This window comes from Dysidea avara, chromosome 2 (assembly GCF_963678975.1).
Source record: "Dysidea avara chromosome 2, odDysAvar1.4, whole genome shotgun sequence".
Classification (NCBI taxonomy): domain Eukaryota; kingdom Metazoa; phylum Porifera; class Demospongiae; order Dictyoceratida; family Dysideidae; genus Dysidea; species Dysidea avara.
In genome coordinates this window covers 7,629,172-7,646,362 of record NC_089273.1, presented here as the reverse complement: position 1 = coordinate 7,646,362, position 17,191 = coordinate 7,629,172, and the positions used below count along the sequence as shown (strand labels likewise).

At 37.1% G+C, this 17,191-nt stretch overlaps 2 long non-coding RNA genes across 2 annotated transcripts in view; one reads left to right on the top strand and one right to left on the bottom strand.

The window, feature by feature from the left end:
- The first annotated feature begins 11,162 nt into the window (after window positions 1–11,162).
- On the top strand, window positions 11,163–13,830 carry LOC136242855 (uncharacterized). The gene is made up of 3 exons (XR_010694661.1): window positions 11,163–11,325; window positions 13,536–13,575; window positions 13,633–13,830. It is a non-coding gene; the product is annotated as an uncharacterized lncRNA (long non-coding RNA).
- A 157-nt stretch (window positions 13,831–13,987) lies between these two features.
- The window catches only part of LOC136246542 (uncharacterized), a 163,545-nt gene continuing 160,341 nt past the window's right edge, over window positions 13,988–17,191 (bottom strand). Inside the window, exon 2 of the long non-coding RNA XR_010696592.1 lies at window positions 13,988–14,238. This is a non-coding gene — a long non-coding RNA (uncharacterized lncRNA). The remainder of the gene's footprint in view (window positions 14,239–17,191) is intronic.

Sequence of the window (17,191 nt, the reverse complement as noted above, 5' to 3'; positions counted from 1 at the left end):
TATCGAGATATTCTAATAGAGCAGTCTAATACTCTAATAGGACAATCATCATAAGACAAAAAGGAAAAACTGAACAAAGGTTTGGTGTTTCTAATGAGAGAAAATTCTAGGAGCCGACCCTTTGCATAATGCTGCAAATACTGATGAACAAGTTCTGTCTTTGTATATCTATTACTTTTGTGCACAAAAATTACTGCCAGGTTGAAAAAGACTTCTTAGTGGTCTTAGAATACAGTAGTACAATACAATGGGCCATAGGCGGATCTGAGGGGGGGCCAAGGGGTGCTGTGCCCCCCCTGGCCCTTCTCTGGCCCCCCTTGGACCTACAGTACCATATGTATACCAGAAACTAGAATCATACATTCACACTGCATTTAGAAGTATAGAAAGCCAATTGGCAAATAGAAGACAACGCTTATAAATGTGCCTAACATTTATAGTTAAACTGTACACTGTAAAGAAAGTGAGGCAAATAAATTTGAATTTTGTGCAAGGATCGAGATACTCTAATAGAGCAGTCACTACTCTAATAGAATAGTCGCAATTCTGATGTCATCAATTTACAAATTTTACAAATCGTAACAATGTTAGCTACTCCTTATTTTGATTTGGTATACACTTTACCATCAAACAGGTTATCTCAGATAGGCTAGCCAATCTTTGTACGCATTGTAAATCATACACTTTTTAAGCTAAGCATTATCAAAAATGCTCTGAAATTCAAACCTGGGAGGTCTGATTTTTAAAATTTTCTCCAACTACAGTTTTACAAACTGTATGTCCATCGTTCATCCAGCTATATGCTGAATAAGGTTATGCAAATGAATATAACTTGTGTTCTAGAATTTCCCCATAGCTCATAGTAGAATAAACACTGTTGTGCACTAAAACTTCTTGCCCCACCTTGGCCCCCCCTGACAGTGTCTCCTAGATCCGCCTATGCAATGGGCCTAAATGTACGTATAAGGTAGACCCTATACTTATACAACATTGTTGTATAAGCACAGGGTCTACCTTATACTTCAATATACCCTCATGTGCATGGTATACAACTTACATCTTTATTTCAGCTGGTTACTTTTCTGTTACTTTAGAAATAATGAAATTTGGCTGAGAGTTACCCAGTTACATGGTTACCACATATCACAGGAAAAAATGTGGCATTTCCTGTAGCAGGATATGTGCAGGAAATTTACAGGACAGGTGACATTTCCAGCACACATCCGGGAGATGGAAATGTACAGGAAATTTGCAAATTTCCTGTACATTTCCTACTACATGATAGGGCACAATTTCCTGCAGATTGCCTGCACTGGACATATGAAATTTCCTACAGATTTCTTCTATAAGGTATTTATGAAATTTCCAATACATTTCCTCTATACAATATCTATGGAATTTCCTATAGATTTCCCCTATACAATATCTATGAAATTTCCTGTAGATTCCTCTATACAATATCTATGAAATTTCCTATAGATTTCCACTATACAATATCTATGAAATTTCCTACAGGTTTCCCTTATACAATATCTATGACATTTCCAACAGATTTCTTCTATACAGTATTAATGAAATTTCAAATACATTTCTTGTACAGTATCAATGAAACTTATACATGAGGTAAAAACTGTAAACAATAATATCTACATGGTATTACATTATATACATGTACACAGTTACAAGGGTATAGTATAGCTACAAGTTAGTCACATAGTACAGTACCATATATCAGATTTTGTGACCCATCACGAAATTTCTTTTGCTTGGGACAAAGTGTGATCACCTGGAATGAACCTGTTTAATTGACTACCATCTTTATCATCATATCAGCATGTTTACTCCTTAAGCTTGAGTTTTAACTTTCATTAGCTCATCGTGTCACTCCTTGCTAGATGTCTCTCTGCTCTCTTGGTGTATCGATGTCACTTAATATCTTCTTGATTGATAGCTATTTCCACTTTGTCCTTAAGTTCGGCATATTACAGCTGCCCCACTTTATTGAAGTTTCTGCAAATTGTATAATGTAAATGAATGCACGGTATAATACACATTAACAAAAAAATGTAACCTACACTACAATATAACTATTTTTCTTGGACATTTAAGAAAGTTGAACGATGCAAGATTACTGGAAACAGATCCAGTGTAACTATACGAAAAATGTTTGAGGTCAGGGCCAACAAATATGAAAAACTGAATACATTAATACTATGCATAGAAAACACATTAATAGTAGGACCTAATGTATTTCGCAGACTGGACTCGCAGACTGGACTAGCAGACTGGACTGATGCACTGAACTAAACAGCTTCTTAACAGTTACCCAGGCATTATCTAGCTCCTATACCACTGGAAACACCATTATCAAGCTAAAACTGTTGAAGCTGCTCTTCCTACAAAATTACAGAGTTCGCGAATGCACTAATTTAATAGAATGTTTACAAAACATGTGTACTTGTGCATACTAGCAGTGGTGGAGGCTATTGTAGTTGCGTAGGATTAATTCCTTTGCTGCTTTACTGCTTAGTACTAGCGGATAGGCTACTGTGAATGATCAGAAGTAAATACTTAGCAATGTTGTTAGTATTGCGCTATACGCTTAATGCTGCCCGCTAAGCTAGTTTACATCTAAAAATATGTTGTCACTATCTAGACTGTGTAGAAAAGGCTATGTGTAGCCTATATCTAAACTATTTATGCACTATTATAACGTCTTGTAAATATTCTAATAAATTAGTGCACGTGCGATATTTGTGACTTTGTAGGAAGAGCAGCTTCAGTAGTTTTAGCTTGACATTAGAGTCTACAGTGGTACAAGAACTAGGAAATTCCTGGATAATTGTTAAGAAGCTGTTTCTAACTTCATGTGAGTCCACTCCACAAAATACATTAGACCTATTAGTAGCAGGTTGGCAGCTATTCTTGAAAACTAGCTCCTTAAGTGGCTGAAATACAGCAGAATCAATACCAAAATCTTTGGCTGGTTGTTGAAGGCCATCCACCACTGATTCTCATGAAGCGAGGTCCTCGTGTCAAAGCAAGAAAATGTGACTAGAGCCTGACAGGGCACCCAGAAAACATAACCTCAAGAAACCAGTTTTGAGCATCAAAATCGCCAGATAGTTTGATAGTGTAGCTACCCACTAGAGGTGGTCGTTCAATTTCCCCTGGTGTATAATTTGGATCCGGTTTCTAAAATCCGGTTACAAATAATGGTAAAGTACTGTGTGGTATTATGTTCAATCCAAATGCACCTGGGAATGCATACATACTACTCAAGGTACTACTTAGCACAATTACTGTAGGCAAGATATGAGCAATGTAGGATATAAGGTTACACATATTTTGAACAGGATGTCTGTTTGTGGCCTTGTTTAATGATACACCACAGAATAAACACATACTACAAACAAATAAACACATAATTACAAACAAGACTTGTAATCACAAAAGAGAACCTCACCTACAGACCAGGTGACACATCAACGACATTCAGTAACAGCTCAAACTCAATTGTAGGTTGGCATCCTGAGGACCGATGGACTTTTTCAACAGGTGCTATAGTCTTAATGATGTTCACCATCTTGGAAAAGCTACCATTCTCTTAATATATCTGGTGATACATTCTGCTGATGAGTAACGCTATATTTATCTCCAGACATACTACTGTATTGATGAGTGCGATTTTGATAACCTGGATATAATAAATATGTGTACTGGACTAGGTGACTCTAAATGATGCCTACCTTGTTTTCCTGCACCGAGTTGTAGTAAGAAGAGTTTGTTTGTTTCCTCACATTAGAAACAGTGGCAAAAATACCATTCCTTTTCACATACCCATATGGAATTATAGCTGTTAAGGTAGGCGGGTGATGTGCGAGTAGTGACTTGAGTCCAGAACCCCTAGAGTCGAGACGGCCGCTTCACTGGCATTCTTTTATTTCACTACTTGCTTGCGGAGTCTTCTCTTTCTCTATGTCACAGAAGAACGCTTCGATTCTCTCCAACTTTCTGCCAGCACCTGCCAACGTCGCCATTTTTAATGTTCCCGCGCAGCATAACAAACGCCTCAACTTTTGTCAGAAAAAAACTATTAAGTTGCACGCTTAGGTTAAAATCGATCGGTTAAAATTCTTGCTCTTTGCGACCCACCCAACCTTTTACTCTAGAAGAGAAAGAGAGTATTTTCCCTCATATTATGTACAGCTAGCTAAATATTATACGTAGCTATACCATAGATTATATAGAGGGCTATAATCTATGGTTTTAAACCCTTAGTGCACAGACTAACGTACGAGAAGCCATACAATTGCACGTAAGAGTTTGCTACTTGATATTATTTCAGCCCTTCAGTACACTCAGACTTACTTCAAAGATTCTGTTGAGCAGCATGCAACTGTCAGCACCCAACTAAATTATTTTAAAAATGCTTTCAGATTGCTGCATCTCAGGCTTGAGTGATGATTTTAAAAATTTTCCTTGTGGAGGGGGGGCCTGCCCCAGACCCCCTTTAAAATATGCTACAATTGCTATGCCCTCAACTGTGGTGGCCCACCCGCCCCTATTTTGCCAGAGCCAGCCCTGCTTGGTAGTCTTGTTTGGTTACACTTTGGTTCACACTTATCAGATTTGGTCAATTTAATTGTTCAGGACAAGTAGTGCAATCTGGATCCAGAGGCAGAGATGGTTTCAGTGCCCACAGGTGATTAGTGCTGTGAGCAACTGGAAATCTGGCTCAGTGCCCGAGACATGCTGAAACACGTAGTAGCTACTGTAATACATGAAGGAGTTGATTATATAATTACAGGGGAGGATCCAGACTTTTAAAAGGGGGGGTTCCACTTTAAATTGCAACTTCAGTCTAGCTGTAAGTTGAAGATCAAAAAAAAAAAGGTCATTACCTGCTGACAATAGCTGCCCCTCACCATAGATGCCCTCACCAACTACATTTCCTTATTTATAACTGTATACATATAGCTTGCTACACTGCTCCTCAAAAGACTACTGTGACTTCTCTATTAGAGTATCTCGAGTAAGAGAGGCTCTTCTTTCAAAAGGGGAGTTCCATGGAACCCTTGAACCCCCCTGAATCTGCCCCTGAATTCGATACAGAATTTTGCATGTATGATCAGCTTTGGCTACACAGCATGTGTAATTCCCACTGAGCCAAACTGGAAATTGACAAATAGCTACACCAAAATCTTTTAAGTGCATTCTATGTAAGTAATTATGCATCAGATGTAAAGCAAAAGCACACATCATAATGTCGACGCCATTTGATGTAGTGTCAAACTCATACATTATGTAGTCGCTTTTCTACGATAAAGTGTGTGGGAATACTATACCTTAAATAGACATATACTTCTTGTAGCCAATATAGCTCCTAATGGTGTTCAGTCCCCTTCATTGACTCATTGTCAATAGTCTCTCAACGGACCACCCTATAGTTTGTGGCTGCTGATAGTAAAATATCTGAGTTGAGTTAGCTACATATACGTATGCTGGTGAGAATTTTATAAATTTATCCCAGAAATTTTATTGTAGTTGTAGTGGCACAATGGATCCTAGCCACTACTGCTATGATCCAGTAGCAGTAGTGGCTACTGGATGGTAGCTTCATTGGTTTCGAATTCGTATACATAATTATGTGTTGACCTGGTTATAGTGGTACTCCTCTGGTAAGAGTAGAAAGGTGTGTGCTTAAGTTCCAACAGGTACTGTAGAAAATGTATGCGAGATGAGTTTCCCAGTTCGCTGTGTATAGAAAATTGTTCCAGCTCATCGATAAAATGTTTTTTTGCTTATTGTGAGATGACACATAACAGCCTATAATATTATTTAATTTTATGGTGATCCTGTGTAATTCATAATACAAAGTGACGTAATTATGCAAAGGTTGCTTATTTTCTGTTTTGTGCCATGGTTACCAATGGGACTCAATAGAGAGTGTCTGGAAAGCCACCCATTTGTTTGTTTAACCATTACTAGCACTTACAAATTGTGGTAAACCTATTATATCAAACAGCATGTAGCATTTTTTGAGCTGTAACAATTTGTTATTACACTAGTGGGGCAAAAAAATTATTAATTTTCAACAAGTAGAATAGGGATCAAAGATTTGATTTTGAAAAAAACTGCGTAAACAAGAAGTAATAGGGATGATAATCCACAAAATTCTATGCATCATCAGTTCAAAGCAAGTTATTTGAATAGTGTACACTCATTTTGCAATTCTTATTTCAACATTTTAACAAAATTTAATCACAAGTTGAAATAGGAATCGCAAATTGAGTGTACACTATTCAAATAACTTGCTTTGAACTGATGATGCATAGAATTTTGTGGATTATCATCCCTATTACTTCTTGTTTACGCAGTTTTTTTCAAAATCAAATCTTTGATCCCTATTCTACTTGTTGAAAATTAATAATTTTTTTGCCCCACTAGTTTCATGATTTTTTTCATGTCCATGCACATGGACTACTTCTTAAATATACGTTCAACAGTACATGATTGTTTAATAAAGAAACCCATTGTAATATCAACTGGCAATAAACAATTACATAAATAAGTTTAATAAACAATTAGTCAAGATTATTCACTGTCAATTCCTCTTCATTTTATTTCAATGACAAGATCCACCAGACTATATTATTCACTGTCAATTCCTCTTCATTTTATTTCAATGACAAGATCCACCAGACTATATCACCCACATCGTTTTATTCTACCAAATTCATCTACCCATTCATACCAACAGAGCTTTTTCTCCAGATCAATTAAGGATTGGAACAACTTACCATCTTCCATCATTGAGAGCAACAATATTGACTCTTTTTCAGCGGAACTGCAAACATTGTATGGAACTCTATAACTGTAATCTTTGTAACTACGTAGCTAAATTCATTTTATGATTGCTTTTTTTCATATCAGCTGTGCTGTCTGCTCAGTAAAAATAATAATAATAATAATAATAATAGTTAACAATACAGTTAACAATACAGTAAACAATACCACTTTCCTTTGACGAGTAGACGGTGCGAAATCTCAACACGAGTAAAACACACGCTTGACAAAACGTGGTCGACTCCAATTAAAGTGCTGAGTATACGGAGTATCCCGCTTTTTATTTTTCTATCGCGTACGGAAGGGACACACCCCTTTTCAATTCGAAATTTACCAGTGTGTTACAATAGCTTACAAGCCTTGTTATGTCGACTCTTAGCTGGTAAACAGCTGAAGAATATAATAGAAAGTATACACGAAAGGCGTACAGTAATAGTTTAAGTGACGAGGTGCGGGCCACACCCCCTTCACTGTCTCGTAATGAAGGAAGTCTAAAACCCGAGTTTCAGTGAACAATAGTTATGTTTAATGTTTAGTGTGATACAACTTGATGCATTTTAGTCCTGTGAGCTAAAGCAATGGAATTTTAAACAATTCTATATTATCATCTGTATGTCTTCTCGATCGAATGGCGTCTCGAAGAGTGATTCTTGCTCTATATCTCGCAATCGCATTAGAGAGGGAAGATTTTAATACCACACAGACCTGGGTACGAATGTTTTTTAAATACGCCATACGGTTTTAGGGCTGATATCTACTTCCTACGAGCTGTAGGCGCGCGAAACAAGAAAGAAAGAAAGAAGAAAGAAAGAAGAAGATGGAGAATCTAACCATTTTCAAAATTTTAAAAAACACCTAAAACCATTTCCCTTACTTTTAATACTTGTTGGCTAGTGTTGTAAACACAAAAGAAAGGTCTAGAATGTTTTAGAAATAAAATCTAAAGCCCGGAAGGCTGCTTTTGGCGTGCGTTCTATTAGAGTGTTTTGAAAAATTTCTGCCTGATCCCTATTATGTACCACTACCGTGGTACATGATAATATAGGTATATTGATCACGAGATTAAAGTTTGGTGCATGGGTTAATTTCTATATTCTGCAAGACAACAAAAACTGTGAAGTGTGCCATAGAATTTTCAGTGGATGCAGATATATTCATGTAATAATTCTATCTTTAGCTACCAGTTAAACTGCATAGTACAAACTGAAAATAAAATTATTGCAAAATTCTACAGTAATTTGAGCTGAAGTGTAACCATATCAATTTAAAATTCCATAGTAACTTCAAATCAATGACAGTAAAAGTGGCACGTGTCAAACTTATATTACATGCCTAACTGCAAACTACCGTAACAGGTGATATGTACTAATACAGAAAATGCATCAGAAATGTAAACAAATTACCTTGAAATTTCCACATAACTGGAAATCACCTGGACAGGTGGTATGTACTAGTACAGGAAATGTTCCAGAAATGTGAACAAAGAACTCCTTGCCAAAATATGGTTGTGGAATTTCCTGCACAACTGGAAATTAGATGGAAGAGTGATATGTAGAAGTACAGGAAATGTGTCAGAAATGTAAACCGAAAAATTTCCTTGACATTTCCAGTTCCAGGAAATGTGACATTTCCTGCATGAGTGGAAATTGCCTGGAAAGGTGGCATGTATTAGAGCAGGAAATGTGCCAGAAATATGAACAAAATATTCCTTAACATTTTTGAAAGTGGCATTTCCTGCAAAACTGGAAATCACTTGGAAAGGTGATATGTACAAGTACAGGAAATGCGTCAGAATTTCAAACAGAAAATTTCCTTGACATTTCCTGTTTCGATATAACTGCCGGAAATGTGGTATTTTTTGCTGTGATATGATGCTAATTGTCGAATCCATTCTACACTCACATGCATGGTGTACAACTTGCATCTTTTAAGCTGGTTACTTTTCTGTTACTCTGTAAATGGTGAAATTTGGCTGGGAGTTACCCAGTTACATGGTTACCACATATGATGCTACTTGTCAAATCCATTCTACCCTCACGTGCATGGTATACAACTTGCATCTTTTAAGCTGGTTACTTTTCTGTTACTCTGTAAATGGTGAAATTTGGCTGGGAGTTACCCAGTTACATGGTTACCACATATGATGCTACTTGTCAAATCCATTCTACCCTCACGTGCATGGTATACAACTTAAATCTTTATTTCAGCTGGTTACTTTTCTGTTACTCTAGAAATAATGAAATTTGGCTGAGAGTTACCCAGTTACATGGTTACCACATATGATGCTACTTGTCAAATCCATTCTACCCCCACATGCATAGTATACAACTTGCATATTTTAAGCTGGTTACTTTTCTGTTACTCTGTAAATGGTGAAATTTGGCTGGGAGTTACCCAGTTACATGGTTACCACATATGATGCTACTTGTCAAATCCATTCTACCCTCACGTGCATGGTATACAACTTGCATCTTTTAAGCTGGTTACTTTTCTGTTACTCTGTAAATGGTGAAATTTGGCTGGAGGTTACCCAGTTACATGGTTACCACATATGAAGCTACTTGTCAAATCCATTCTACCCTCACGTGCATGGTATACAACTTAAATCTTTATTTCAGCTGGTTACTTTTCTGTTACTCTAGAAATAATGAAATTTGGCTGAGAGTTACCCAGTTACATGGTTACCACATATGATGCTATTTGTCAAATCCATTCTACCCCCACATGCATAGTATGCAACTTGCATATTTTAAGCTGGTTACTTTTTTGTTACTCTGTAAATGGTGAAATTTGGCTGGGAGTTACCCAATTACATGGTTACCACATATGATGCTACTTGTCAAAACCATTCTACCCTCTCGTGCATGGTATACAACTTACATCTTTATTTCAGCTGGTTACTTTTCTGTTACTCTAGAAATAATGAAATTTGGCTGAGAGTTACCCAGTTACATGGTTACCACATATGATGTTACTTGTCAAATCCATTCTACCCTCACGTGCATGGTATACAACTTGTATCTTTATTTCAGCTGGTTACTTTTCTGTTACTCTGTAAATGGTGAAATTTGGCTGGAGGTTACCCAGTTACATGGTTACCACATATGATGCTACTTGTCAAATCCATTCTACCCTCACGTGCATGGTATACAACTTGTATCTTTATTTCAGCTGGTTACTTTTCTGTTACTCTGTAAATGGTGAAATTTGGCTGGAGGTTATCCAGTTACATGGTTACCACATATGATGCTACTTGTCAAATCCATTCTACCATCTCGTGCATAGTATACAACTTCATCTTTTAAGCTGGTTACTTTTCTGTTACTCTGTAAATGGTGAAATTTGGCTAGAGGTTACCCAGTTATATGGTTACCACATATGATGCTACTTGTCAAATCCATTCTACCCTCACGTGCATGGTATACAACTTGTATCTTTATTTCAGCTGGTTAATTTTCTGTTACTCTGTAAATGGTGAAATTTGGCTGGAAGTTACCCAGTTACATGGTTACCACATATGATGCTACTTGTCAAATCCATTCTACTCTCACGTTCATGGTATACAACTTGTATCTTTATTTTGGCTAGTTAAATTTCTGTTACTCTGTAAATGCTAAAATTTGTTTGGTAGTTACCCAGTTACCACATATCATACTACACGTACTTGTCAAATCCATTTTACTCTCATCACTATACAACTTACATCTTGATTTAGGCTGGTTACTAGTTATATACTGAAATGGCTGTTAGTTACCCAGTTTGATGATTTCCATTTGTCATTCCACTTTTTAAATCCATTCTGCTCAAATGTTAGCTTCTTTGTTAGTTATCTAAATACAATCTTCACTAGGTTTTTCATTCATGATTTTGCTTGTCGTTCCCGGACTCATGTTTAGAATTACAATTTGGAGTACTCGCTAGTCAGCAATTTGCTGTTGGAGCCCAGGGGCACAGTGTAGCTAGCTACTGTGCTTTATAACATTTTGTTACTTTGTTATCTTTGTTACTATGTAACCCTTCCCAAAACTCAACATCACCCTCTCCACGTATCAAGCCATATCTAGTTCTTGTAGACACAATAACTCACAATTTTTCAAATATCTCCTTTGCCAAAACCTTATGAACAAACTGAATGAACTTTCAGAGGACTTTTCAGTAATATTCGTTACCACGGTAACTTTCGTCGTTAAGTAACTTTCGTCGTTAAGTAACGTATGTAAATGCTACATCACGGGGAGTGAGAATTAAACGGAAAAATTAGATTATCTCGTTGCATCAGTGGTTGCATGCTGCCAGCGGGAGACTCTAAGCAAAGTAAGGTTATAAATACTCTAGAGCATTATCTCATCCTGTACTTTTGTAGGTCAGAATCGTCGAAAATGTTCAGTTGAGTATATGGGTAGTCAAGCCTCCGTTCCTCAACTTCTTCTCCTACTCCATTAGTAATCTACTGTGACTAATGCAGTAAAACTATAAGTGAGACATAAATACTATATTAGTGTTTGGTGATCATGTACAGTCGATTTCAGATTACTTTCTGCCTGCAATTGAACAATTTACAATGTGATTGTTCGATCATATGCATATCAGCTAATTGTTTGCAACCTAGCTCCTTTACTTGTATAACTAAATACTAGTACTAGCACAATAGATACTCACCCCTTTACTGTCAAACAGCAGCGGAGGAAGTAGTTGATATGAGGGGGGCTCCGCTGGGCTGACCCAGACTTATTTCTATAGTTTGGTAAGGTAAGACCAAAAAAAAGGTCACAACCAACTGACAAGAGCTTTCCACCTCACCAGCTACCACTTCTAGCTGATAAACTACATAAAAATCCTTACATAGCTCGCTGCACACTGACTACTTTATTAGAGTATCTTGATCTTTTTCACGGTTTTCAGCCCCACTTCAAGAAAGATAATTTCGGTATGATACCATTCTGAGGGGGGCTAAGCCCCCCCTCAGCAGACCAAGGGGGGCTTCAGCCCCCTAGCCCCCCCCTTTCCGCCGCCTATGCTGTCAAACAATGCCAGCAGTGTACATGTAAATACTGCAAGTAGACATTCACATTATCACGTTTGCAAGTCATATGTAAATTGTTCAAAAGCAATCTAAAATCAACTGTGTTAGTACTACCTGAGTGTGTACTGGAGTCTGTTCTGACAGTGTTGTCACAGTGCTTGCTACAATTTGTAACCACAAACAGTAATTACATATAGTTGCTTATTTTAAGTTCATCAATTCCAGGGGTGTATCCAGGATATTTCCGAAGTGGCTTCCAGATTTAGCAGTGAGGTACAGAGGTCTGGGGCTGTGTTCCCAGCAACTGACAGATTTAGAAAGTGCTCAAATTTACTAGATTTTTGATTTCATGAATAGTAACTATTTCAATTTGTACTTGGTTCCTCATGATTTGTGGCTGGTCAGGTATATATTGTAGTGACCAAATACATTTCCAATTAAAATGATTTAGGTAATTTAAATTTCAACATTTTTAACACCCTTTTTAAAAATTGTATTCTGTTATGAATGTTGTATTAGAGTACGTTTGACTGCTCTATTAGAGTACATCAGACTTTTCTATTAGAGTATCTCGATTTTCTCTAAAGGTTTTTCAATACATAGCCTTAATCCACGTTTGAGGACTAATTGTTAGATTCCTATTAAACTGTAGCTATACTGCATGCTCATTAACACATTGGTAACTATTAAACTGCGTGCGTGCATGCGTGCATGTGTGGTTCACTACTGATAGGCTGGAGTGCTGCTACTGATACTCTCTAATAGAGCAGTCAGTGGAAACTGCAATAGAGTGCTCCAATACATTGTCCAAAGCTCCTTAGATCAATACTCTCTTATAGAACAGTCACTTTGTAGTCAAATACTCTAATTGAGCATTCACTGATTAAAACTTTCAAAGATAATTGTAAGAAATGTTTTTGAGCACATTGGGAACAGTGAAGAGCATAACAGGCAAAAATGTCATGAACTTTTACACAGCTCTCAATCCAGGTCAGTCCATAAAACAGGTCAGATCTGGATTACCTGCTCAAGTGACCCACTGAGCCCAGACAAAATGTGACGTAGATGACCTTATTTCAACCATGTGTGTATGTGCTGTGCACGCGTGTGTGCATGTGTGTAGTACGTAGAACTGAGCCAATAATTTCCAAAACATTTGTTGATTATGTGTCATACACTGTTCCTAATCAGGGACGAAACTAGCACTTTAATGATCCTAGTATGCCCAAAGTATCCTAATTTTAGAGGTCTAAACAACTACAAATGAAACCATTGATGGTGTCAAGGTACATGTCCTGATTTCAAGTACTGTATCGTCAATTATGTCCCGGTCACTTATTATGTTCAGGCAAGTGTTTACCCTAGCCACAAAACTGGTGTCTATAATTTACAAGACCAAAAATCATATTCCTTGGGATCAACTTGAGATAATCTGCATAGATTTCAAGTTTAAAGGAATGCTGTAAAATGCTTTTGCTTCACTGTTTTGTACTAGGAGTTCCTGTGAAACCGGGAATTTATTTCTGTTGTACGACTCTATACCATATTTAGCAACTACAGTGTGTATGATATAATTATATGGGACTGGTCATAGTGCACCATTAGGAAAAATATGAGTATTATTTATCATTAAATTTCATGATTTACTTTCTTGTTTGTTTAGCATCAAATTATGTTCAGCCAATGTAATAGCACTGAGAGAGGTATGTGGACTATTTTCTATATTTCTTAAATTAAAATGTATATTTTCTTATTCACAGGCATTCTGAGAAACTGAAATCAAGATATTGGGCCAGGGGCTGAGGGGTGCATAAGAACTGTGAAGGAAGAGAACATTTAAGTAATATCCAACTGTCACTAGATGATAATAATACTCCATAATGTGTCCGTGGTTGGACAAAAGTTGTGATAATGTATGTGCTTATCATCTGCAAGGCAGATGGATGTGTAGACTATAACTAACTGAACATGCATGTTATATTACAGTACATTGTCAAGCAACATCTGATGAATTATTTACATACACAAAGTGTGGATCTCTCAAGTTGTTCGTAGATCACCACTAGGAATTGTATTAACGAAAGGTTTTGCTAGTATACCAAATAGCCCTTGGTAGTTGAAATACGAACTCAAATCAAGTACAAGTAACACAAACATTAGTTATGCTATAACATTGTGATCACAAGTAATGTTGTTCATTGAATTGTGCAATAATATTTCAGTTGAGTTCCTTGCTTGTGAATAGTTTTCACAACTGCTTGACATGTAGCTGATGAGTTACAAACTTTGATTAGACTCTACAGTCAGGTATGTTTAATCCAGTTGGTAGTAACAAGCTGGTCATTGGGATTCATGCCTCATTTACCCTGTAACAATTATAAACAGTTCACCCTGCAACACTACTAAGTATACAAGTACACAAATATTGGCTTTCACAGATAGTGAGGAAGATTATATAAATGATATGCTTTTAGTTATGTTTGACATTGTTTGTATTTTGTACAAACAATGCTTCCTTTTTATCATGTCACCTTGCAGGACGTACACAGTAATTTTGAAACGTTTTCTCTACAGCTAAGTGACTGTTATATTAGAGTATTAAAATTACCTGACTGCTGTATTAGAGCCAAAAACTATTCTTCAGAACAAGCATTGCTATTGCATGACAAATACTATTTACAAGGTGAAGGCTCCTGTTTCATGAAAGATCCCATGATTTCTGTATACCTGCGGTTTGAATTTATGTAAAAGGGGTTCCTGAAACTTGCCCTTGCCTTGGAAGTACAAAACTCATGTAACCTAGTAGATATTTTCTGTTGCATACAAGACTGTGTGTAAGAAATTAAAAGTATGCACTAGTCACTCTGAGCTGCTTAGCTTTATTTCACTTTTAAACCGGCAATCATGTATATACAAGGGAGTATCATGCTGGCCTATGTTGCACACTAAATTTGAACCCTTCATATGCCTCGAGATTTTTACCGTTACTAATAACAATTATATTGTGTAGTCTCAAGTCTCGTCTTGATTGTATATTGACTTTGGTAGACCGTGCAGCAAGTTAGTCTCGTGCCATCCACCCCTTCACAAAAGTAAAACAGATACTAAATAATCTCAAAAGGAATTCAATTAGACAGTAAGTGTATGTAATTGCTAGTTATGTCAGATGATTACCCTTCAAAAGCATTGCGTTGCCAAGGTGATTTGGTTGTGAACGTGATTGGCACACACTACTAAATCTGAGTGGTAGAATCATTTAGTATCTGTATTTCACTTTTTGCGAAGGAGCAGGCTGTGGCACCTCCTTGTACAATGTGTATGTACATGTATGCAAAGTTTTAATGGTAGTCCCACTCACCTTTACATTAATCAAAATATTACTCCATTTTATAGATGCCACAAAAATTCACAGATGTAAATCTCCAGGAGTAACACTGCTTGAAATGTCTTAGTTTACTAGAGTGGTATATCCCCAGTATATGGAACAGTTAATTGTTTGTTATTTTAGTAGTTTTTTCAGTAAACCTGCATTCACTGATGTTTTACTGAGAGTTTAAAACTTAGTAAAACAACTATGTTCCATATACTTAAAGTTACTGACATTTTACTGTGGGTACAACTACAGTAAAGCAGCTTAACATATTAGTAAACTGAGAACCTTCAAGTAGTGTAATATAATGAACAATTGTGAAGGACCATGTTTCTACCGCTCTTAATCCTCTTACATCTGTTCCCAGTGATCCGAGGCGATCCATGGGCAGCTGGGTACCCGGGCAGCTGACAAACCACTTAGGTGCCCCGTATTTGTTGGTCTTCCACCTTATCTCTCTGTACTTGAATCCATTCCAGATCATTAAGTAGATAAATCGTGACACTGGTCCGCCAAAGCACCCATGTGGCAGCATAGTAACGAATCATATAATAAGCGCCGCATAAGGATGACGCGCTGCGCTTTAGATTGAAATACGTAGTAAATGCACGAAAGAAAATGGAATAAGGGCATCACGAAGGTATAAACGTTATACCCAATGGCGGATCCAGGATGGGGCATTTGGGGCAAATGTCTCCCCCCCCTCTTCTCCCCTTACCTTAAGCTTGTGGAGGAGCCATACTTCTGATTAAAATAATAAACTTTCAGTGGCGTAGCGAGGAAAATTTTTTTACCGAGGCGAAGTTTATACATTGACCTAATTGAAAGGGTCTACTTCTGACTCAACTAACTCACAAACACTTTCAAGTATGGGTGGTACAGTATTTACAGGTCGACTCTCTGGTTGGATGGAAGAAACTGTTTTAGAAGACTCTGAGTGTTTTTCTACATGTCAGGTAATGTTCCAGCTTAGTCTATTTATTTATTTATTTATTTAAATGATATTTAATCAGGGAAAATAGCGTCAGCCAAAGAAGGCTGTTTTTCAGCTATGCCCTGAGAGCACAACAACAACAAAATACAATACAATATAAGTACATACATACACAACAAAACAGAATTACATTGTACAAAATAATGTTTTAAAACCATTCACAGTTTTAGCACTGTATAGTGCTTTAGGTAATCTGTTCCATATGGCCGTCAATGCTACAGTATACCATGTTTCAATTATTAGGCTAGTTTAATTGTACTCAACACAAAACTTACTTACTCTGGAGATAATTCGAGTGGTCAAGCCATCCATTAACTGAAACAGAGGTCATAGCCATATTGATCTGATATGATATTAAAGTGAGAGATTATCTCTTTCATGTGATGCTCAACTGCATGTCTTAAGCATATCAAGCTAGGGAGTCTGGGAGCATGCTCCTTCAAGGAAATTTTTGAAAATATATGATTTGAAATGACACACGGAGGCTATTTTTTGATTGTAACTGCTAATGCATAATATGCATGATCAATTAGCTCAATGCAATGCCATGTAGTTGACTCACTGGAACTTTTGAAAAGTAATATTTATAGACAATAATTGTACATGTAAATGATTTAGCCCAAGCAGTGTAATGAGAACAGTGCCATGAATGCTCTATCACGATGACTGCTCTATTAGAGTATCTCGATCTTTTTCAGTACTTAGCTGAAAAGTGGTCCAACCAATGCCTGACCGTGTCACTATGGGATCCAGCACTACAGCCATAGATTCTATCATGTGTGGTGCAGTAATGCTGTCTAGTAACGTATGAGTAGAAAATTCAGGCCACCAAAACTCAGGCCTGCTCAGTCTGAATTGTTGAGTATTTTTACCGAGGCAGCTGCCTCGGTTGCCTCAATGGTGGCTACGCCACTGACTTTATGTCAGGCCAAGATCAGCTTATAAGATTCACGAA